This window comes from Trachypithecus francoisi, unplaced genomic scaffold (assembly GCF_009764315.1).
Source record: "Trachypithecus francoisi isolate TF-2019V2 unplaced genomic scaffold, Tfra_2.0 Lachesis_group10, whole genome shotgun sequence".
In the NCBI taxonomy this organism is placed as follows: domain Eukaryota; kingdom Metazoa; phylum Chordata; class Mammalia; order Primates; family Cercopithecidae; genus Trachypithecus; species Trachypithecus francoisi.
The window spans coordinates 55703793-55712778 of NW_022681455.1; the positions used below are offsets into that span (position 1 = coordinate 55703793).

The following is an 8986-nucleotide window of genomic DNA, read 5'->3' on the forward strand; positions in this document are numbered from 1 at the left end:
GTTTATGTGAAGGATCACATTTATTGATTTGTGTATGTTGAACTGACCTTGCATCCCAGGGATGAAGTCTATTTGATCATGGTAGAGTAGCTTTTTGATGTGCTGCTGAATTTAGTTTGCAAAAATTGTGGTTGAAATTTTTTACATCAATGTTCATCAAGGATATTGACTTGAAAATTTCTTGTATTGTTGTGTCATTGCCAGGTTTTGGTATCAGGATGACGATGGCCTCATAGAATGAGTTAGGGAGGAGTCTCTCCTCCTCGGTTGTTTTGTAATAGTTTCAGTAGGAATGGTACCAACTTTTCTTTGTACATCTGGTAGAATTTGGCTGTGAATCCATCTGATCCTGGATTTTGTTGTTGTTGTTGTTATTGTTAGGTTATTTATTATTGATTAAATTTCAGAGCTAATTATTGGTCTATTCAGGGAATCGATTTTTTTCTGTACAATCTTAGGAAGGTGTAGGTGTCCATGAATTTATCTATCTCTTCTAGGTTTTCTAGTTTGTGTACATAGAGATGTTCACAGTAGTCTCCGATGGTTGTATTTCTGTGGAATCAGTGGTAATAAACTCTTTGTTGTTTCTGGTTGTGTTTTCTTGCCTCTTCCCTCTTTTCTTTTTTTATTAAACTAGCTAGGGATTTATCTTATTAATTAAAAAAAAAAAACTCATACTCCTGAACTCATTAATCATTTTAATGGTTTTTTTGTTTCTCAGTCTCCTTCAGTTCAGCTCTGATTTTGGTTATTTTTTGTCCTCTGCTAGTTTTGGGGTTGATTTGCTTTTGCTTCTCTAGTTTTTTTAGTTGCAATGTTCGGTTGTCAATTTGAGATATTTCTAACTTTTTGATGTGGGTATATAGTGCTATGAATTTCCCTCTTAACACTGTCTTAGGGGCAACCCAGAGATTCTGGTATATTGTATCTTTGTTCTCATTAGTTTCAAAGGCCTTCTTAATTTCTACCTTAATTCCATTATTTACCCAAAAGTCAATCAGGGACACATTGTTTAATTTCCATGTAATTGCATATTTTTGAGAAAATTCTTTTAGTATTGATTTACATTTTTTTTGCTCTGTGGTGTTTGGTACAATTATAGTTCTTTTGCATTTGCTGATGATTGCTTTACATCCAATGTGTGGTTGATTTTAGAGTATGTGCCATGTGGTGATCAGAAGAATGCATATTCTATTGTTTTAGGTGGAGAGTTCTGTAGAGTTCTATCCGATCCATTTGGTTCAATGTTGGGTTCAGGTCCTGAATATTTTTGTGAATTTTCTACCTCAGTGAGATCTACTGCTGTCAGTGGAGTGTTGATGTCTCTCACCATTATTGTGTAGGAGTCTAAGTCTCTTTGTAGAGCTCTGAGAACTTGCTTTATGAATCTAGGTGCTCCTGTGTTGGGTGTATATATTTAGGATAGTTAGGTCTTCTTGCTGAATTGAACCCTTTACCATTATATAATGCCCTTCTTTGTCTGTTTAGATCTTTGTTGGTTTAAAGTCTGCTTTATCTTAAATTACGACTGCAATCTCTGCTATTTTTCTGATTTCTATTTGCTTGGTAGGTTATTCTTTATTTCTTTATTTTGAGCCTATGCATGTCATTGCATGTGAGATGGGTCTCTTGAAGACAGCATACCATTGGGTCTTGCTTTTTTATGCAGCCTGTCATTCTGTGCCTTTTAAATGGGGCATGTAGCCTATTCACATTCAAGGTTAGTATTGATATGTATGGGTTTGACTCTGTTGTTTTATTAACTGGTTACTATGCGAGCTTGTTTGTGTGGGTGCTTCATAGTGTCAGTGTTCTGTGTATTTAAGTATGTTACTGTATTGGCTGGTAATGGTCTTTCCATATTTAGTGCTCCTTGCAAGATCACTTGTAAGGCAGGTCTGGTAGTAATAAACTGCCTTACTATTTGCTTATCTGAAAAAGATCTTAGTTCTCCCTTGTTGAGGAAGCTTAGTTTGACTGGATATGAAATTCTACCCTGTACAATGTTCATATGTATACAGAGATTAATAATATATGTATGCCTTAGTAAAAATGCTATTAAAACTATGTCTATAAAGTAAAATCCTATTCATATTTTTAAAGTCAAAGTTAAGTATTTTGATTTAGCTATCTATTACTTTGTAGCCAACTTTCTCAACACTTAGGGCCTTAAAACAATAAACATTTATTATTTAACAATTTCTGTGGGTCAGGAATCTGGACAAGGCTTAGCTGAATGCCTTTGGCTCAAGGTCTCTCATGAGATGCATTCAATTTGTTAGTCAGGCTGCAGTCATCTTGAAACTTTGCTAGGGCTAAAGGATACACTTCCAAGCTCACTCACACAATCGTTGGCAGCCCTCAGTCCTTTGCTCCTTTGGCCTCTTCACACATATGGCAAATCCTCACTACATGGCAGCTGGCCTCTCCTAGAATGAGGGATCAGACATAGAGTGAGAGTGAGGTAGGGAGAGAGAGAAAGAAAAAGAAAGGGAGAAACCAGGAAAATTCATGATCTCTTTATGAGCCAAATTCGGAAGCAGTATACCATCACTTCTACCCTGTGCAATTTATTAGAAGTGAGTCAACAGGTTCAGCACATATTCAAGGAGAAGGAGTTTATACAAGAGTACAATTACTAAGGAATAGGAATTATTTCCCCTCCCTGCTTAGAATATGCCTACAACCTACGTATTTTTATATGTTTATGTTAACAGGATAGACATGTATCTCAATAAAGCAAGAAAATTTTGAAATTATCTTCATGGGCAAACTTTTTGTTGTCATTGGTGGGCAGGCAAGTATATTTTAAAGTAGATTCTGAAGACTACAATAGATAATCAAGTTACGTAATGTTATTTTATCCCAAATAAGGGTGTGACTATAAAGTAGGAATACACTCCCTTGTTGAGTCATTTATAAGTTTTCATTCATCAGGGAAGCCACAAGGTAATTTAAGTGCACACATTTTCTTAATTAGGCTGTTCTTTTATGTTTTAAAGGGACATGTTAGTAGGATTACAGTTCATTGGGGAATATAAGATTAGGAAGAGATTCCAATGCTGAAACAAGTGGTACTCCCTCTCTTGGTAGTTTCACTAAGTACCTTATCTGCCTCCTTCCCCACCCCACAACTGTCCAGCTGTTGAAATTGCTTCTTCACCCAAGGCCAGCCCAAGCCTTTCTTTTTATTCTTGTTGGAAAATTCTCTTGGGCTTTTAACTGGAATTAAAACATTACTGCAAAGTCATCTGTCTCAAATCTCTGCTATGGTACAAAATACCTTTATGTTAACTGAGCTAGTTACATGAGGAAATTATTTAAATTATTGCTGAGAGTCCTCAATACAGTCTATTCTAAAATTTCTCAAGATAAGTAGATGAAACGTCTCATTGAAACACTTATTTTTCTGAACTCTAAGTTATGTATATAATAAAGATAAAATGATATACCTACTATAAAGTTGGACAAATTGATGAATTATTAGTTATACAACTGAAACCTACAGGAAGGGCCACATATTGTCTCACAATAACCATAAAAAAAACTATGGTTCCCTTGACTAGAACGTAAGCTTCTGAGAATGAAGTAACAGAGAGAGGCAGAGGAGAGGAATCCCTATGCTCATAACTTTTCAGCTCACAAGCTTTTCCCCTACAGGAATGTACTTCTATAAACCCCCTTTTTTTTGGTTCTGAATCAAGCGTGGACACTAAAGTCCCAATTGTATGCTAAAAAGTAATGGAACCAGCATGATCCAGCCATACAAATAATTTTATAAATAGAGCCTAGAAACAGCATTAACTAAACAGGACTATATGCCAGAAACAGTCTCCCATTTCAAGAATTAACCCACAGGGTACTCAGTAATCAGTTAACCCTCTTCAAGGAAAACCACATTTTTATCCACTCAAGTTTCAGAAATCAGTTACTGTACTTTGTGAAGTGCCCAAGTTAAAGTCAGGGTAGGCAATGACCTTAAGCAAAAGCAGTAATATTTTCTTTCCCACTCCTTGCCATGTCAAAGAAAAAAAAATTACATGTTATTGCATCTAATATTACATGTTAAAGCCTTGTAAAGATTAGAGTTTTTATTTTTTTGTTATGAGAGACCAGGCCACAAATTATCATAGATTCATAGCAGGACTCATTTATTTTACTCTAATATTTTCTAGCTAACGGAGCATGAAGGACTCACACAAATATTCTTTCCAAAGCAATAAAACTCAAATTATTTTCTCTGAGCTATCATCTTAAATGTTTGATTTATACCAAAAGGAAACAAATCCTACTGCATGGGTAGCAGCCAGTTTAGAAAGCTGCGCCAGTTAAACATTTCAAAATTTTTGGACACATCATCTGCCAAAACTGCATGGAACATCCCTTAACCAGACATGGGAGGAGAGTACCGAAAGACATTGCAATTGAGTCTCTTTTACAACATTATACGTAGAAGCCAAGAAACATTCACAATCTTTTATTTTTTTTTCAAAAGTTTGGGCTCCTGCACATCATGTTCTTAAACAGACTAGGTTATAAAAGTCATGAGTTTCCATTGACCTTTGCCCGGCCTTCTTAACTTTGAAGAGCATTGTATCTTATGTTTGGAAAGAAGCGTAAGTGGGTTTCCAGTAGAGATATCCCAGATTCTAATTACCTTCTAAGTCCATCACATACAAGAAGGTGGACAATATTTAGTATTGAGAAGTCCTTTAATTTACGAATCTCTTGCAAAGATTGCATCACAAATCACAAAATATTCACTAGTTGTAACAACTAATTTTCATTCTACTCCATATTGAAGATACTTTTGATTATCTTAGAGGGCAAAAATAAATGACTTTATTTTATTGACATATTAAAAAATTAATAATACTAAGCATAGCTGAAGTTACCAAGTGTTTACTATGTACCAGTGTTTACATTTACCTCATTTAATCCTCTCAGTAATTCTATAGGATTGGAACAGATATTATCACCCTCATTTCAAAGATAAGAATCCTGGTTGCAGAGAAGCTAAGTAATTTATCCAAGCCTACTCAGCTAGTAAGTGACAAGAAACAATACAAAGGAGGATTTTTCTGTACTCTGTGTTCTGTACTCTACACATTAAGACATAAATAAGCCAGTTCGTGCTTTGTTTTTGGTGGTAGTTCTTTGTTTATAGCACAGAATCATAAAAAGGAAATGTATATAACATTATAAATTCTAAGCACAACTAGAGAGAACATTATCTATAAAATATTTTCCTTATCTACCAATGTTCAATGCCACAATAAAAACACATAAATATACCGGTTAATTTTACTGAACTTTCTATGTATATGAACAAATGAATGCTTTTCCTAGCATAATAGATCACATATTATTAGTAAATAAATCAGGACTGACATTTCTTATACAATATACTCTAAATGCAACAGATTTTTTAAATGTTTTTTTGTTTTTTATGTTATTTTATGTTTTTTGTTTCTTGGTTGCCCAATATCTTTTGAATACCCTGACTATGCTTGGGGAATTTTCCTCCATGAGGTAGAACCCATAGAACTCACTTCTATGGCACACTTTCACTGTTAAAAATATAAGTATATGACTTGGATTGCACAAATTAAACTCACCTATGAGAGACTTTGATTTAGATGTGAGTGACTTCAGTAAGAAGGCATTTCAGGCTAAAATGAATGTTTGTTGGAGTTCTGGCTTCAGAGATAGACTCACTGCTGATGGTGTGGCTGTTGTGAGAAAGCTGTTTCTGGTAAATGCCAGCTTTGTTCTTGTAGCAGGTGTTCCCTGATCCAGCAGGATCTGTGACAGGGTTAACAGAATTATCCCTAAAATATAGCTTTCTGGCTAGTTCTTAACACTCTCAAAACTTCTGGAAATTACCCAATAACCTTTTAAAAGCTTTTCTTCTTTAGCAACCAGAGTCAGCTTCTGTTGCTTATGTTTAAGAATTCTAAGTTAGGGGCTCTGGTTCTGGGTAAAATAAAGTAAACACATCCCATCCCATCCCGTCTTTCTCACTTTACGTAACTATAAAACCTAGGCAGATTGAATGTACTGGGCTATTAGGAGTCTGAAAAGAAAATAGCAATATGTGGATAAAGAAAAGATACCAAAATTCTAATCATCACTAAGCCTGTGTGAGTTTACATTTTTTTCCCTTTAGTATCCTTGACCTGAACTCAAGGCAGCCAAAAACCCAAAAGTGAACATTGTGGTAAAGAGTGAGCTTTAAGAGAAGCCTGGCTCAGGGAACAGGGAAGGAAACTGCCAGATCTCAGAGAAAGTAGAGGAAATCAGCCAAGTGGTTATTTTTCTTTCATTTTTCCTGTATTCGCTCATGACTTATCCCCCAGGCAATTCATTGGTACCACAGCAGCAGTAGCAGTAGTGGCCAGCAACAGGAATCAGTAGGGTATACAACTCCAGGGAGGGAAACCTTCCTTTCCATTTGGTAGAGCTGTGTCTTCAAAAGGGTGAGGACAAATCCATTGCTTTTTTCCTCTTCTCCTTGTCCTCCTACCACATGGCCTCAGACTTGGCACAATAATAGAAGTGGACAATTTCTGCCCAAAGAACCAAAAACTAGAGCCTGTGGAAACCAGAAAGTTCCAAGAAAACAGTAGAGAAGGAAGGAAAAAAAAAAAAAGTGAAATGTTTCATTAACTCCTGGAGTCACTGTCAACCTGAGCATGCCTGGATCTATCATTAGTAGTATACAAAAGGTTTGCCAACTGAGTTAATGGATCAATTTCCTTTCAGGTCCCACATGGAACAGTGAATGATGTACACATAAAACAAATTTGAATAACATTGCAACAACTTTGGAAATTAAACTGACTTTGGAAATAGCTTACAAAAGATGGGTTGATACATGTAGTCTGAGCCAAACCACTCAATTGCCTACTGAACCAAAAAACATCAACTTTCTCTATGAGATTTAAACAAGAGTCAGTCCCACAATATTCAAAATGCCCAGTATATAATCCAAAATTACTTGGATTATGAAGAAAAAATAATCTAAAATGACATGGTAAAATACAATCAATAGACAGCAAAGACACCAACACAGATGCAAAAGGCTTTAAAATACCTTTTACAAGAATGTTCAAAAAAGCCATCACAAAGTCTTGAAACAAATACTAAGATACGAAGTATCCACAAATAAATAAAAGAGACAAAGAAGAATCAAATGGAAGTTTCTGAGCTGAAAAATTCAGTAACCCAGATTAAAAGCTCACTGGATAGATTAAAAAGCAGAATGAAAATGACAGAGGAAAGAGCCAAAAAACTTGAAGGTAGATCAATAGACATTGTCTAATCTTAAAAGGTAGAAAAAATATTTTTAAAAAATGAACAGAGCTTCATGGAAATGTGGAGCAACAGTAAATATTTAACAATGATGTTGTTGAAGTCCCAGGAGAGATCAGAATCTAGAGGTTTAAAAATGTGAAAAAGTAACAGCTAAAAACGTTCTAAATTTGGTGGAAAACATAAGACCATAGATTTAGGAAGTTAAGTAAATTACAAATAGAATCAATCCTAAGAAATTCATATTCAGATTCATCATAATGACAATACTGAACACTATATACAAAGAAAAATTCTTGAAAATGGTCACTCACTAAAAAAGACACATTACCTACAGGAGCAGAAATATGAGAATGACTATGGATTTCTTATTATAAGCCATGGAGATCAGACAGGTGTCACAACATATTTTTCTTCAGTGTGGAAAGAGAACCGTCATTCCAGAATTCTATCTCCAACAAAAATATCCTTCCATAATGAAAGAGAAATAAAGATATTCTCAGATGAAGGAAAACTAAAATAATTCAATGCCAGCAGGCCTGCTATTTAATAAAAAATTGTTAAAAAAGTACTTCAGACAGAACGAAATTATACCAGAAGAAAATACCATGAATAAACAAATAACAACAAAATGGTCAACATCTGAGTTATGTTACATTTTTATTGCATTTGAGGTCTATTAAGTATATTCCATGCTTGAAAACAAAGAACATAACATTGTTAGGATTTTCAATATATGTAGATGTAAAGGGGGAATGTAAAGGAATTTATATAGTTATGTTTCCATATTCCTACTGAAGTGGTAAAATACAAATTCTTTTTTTTTTTTTTTTTTTTTTTACTGTGAATATATATTTTATTTAGTCACTTTTGTTTACAATTGAAACTCTGGGAATTCAAAATTAACATCCTTGCCCGTGAGCTTCTTATAGACACCAGAAGAAGTTTCAACCTTGTGTTCCACATTGTTCTGCTGTGCTTTGTCCAAATGGACCTTTATGAGCTAGCTGCCATCTAGTTTCACGCAGATTCTCTTGCCCACAATTTCGCTTCGGAAGACCAAGTCCTCAAGGATGACATCGTGCACAGCTGTCAGAGTACGGCTCCTAGGACGCTTTTGTTTATTTTTTTGTACGGCTTTTTCGAGTTGGCTTAGGCAGAATTCTCCTCTGAGCGATAAAGACAACATGCTTCCCACTGAACTTTTTCTCCAATTCGCGTACTAGCCGGACTTGGATTTTCTGGAAAGATTTCAGTTGAGGAACAGGAACAAAGATAATGATAGCTTTCTGACCACCACCAACTTCAATTTCCTTAGCTGCCGTAATATTCAGCTCCCTGAGCTGAGCCTTGAGTTCCAAGTTCATCTCCAGCTCCAGAAGAGCCTGGGAGATGCCGGACTCGAACTCGTCCGGCTTCTCGCCATTGGGCTTCACAATCTTGGCTTTCTAACTGAACATGGCCTTCTCCTGGGAGAACTTGCCGAGCGCCAGCTTAGGAAGAGCTAAAATACAAATTCTTAATAGACCGTTAATAGTTTAATATGTATTTATAATCCCTAGGGCAACCACTACAAAACATTGTAAAAAGGTACATTGTGAAAATTACAATAGATAAATTAAAATGGAATAAGGCAAAAGAAGGCAGAAAAGGGGAAACATAAAAAAGTAGG

At 35.4% G+C, this 8986-nt stretch overlaps 1 pseudogene across 1 annotated transcript; it reads right to left on the reverse strand.

Annotated features, from left to right (window-relative positions):
* Positions 1 to 8131: 8131 nt before the first annotated feature.
* Positions 8132 to 8774, reverse strand: LOC117087386 (annotated as a pseudogene). The gene has a single exon (XR_004438791.1). The product of XR_004438791.1 is annotated as a 40S ribosomal protein S7-like (transcript).
* Positions 8775 to 8986: the final 212 nt, after the last annotated feature.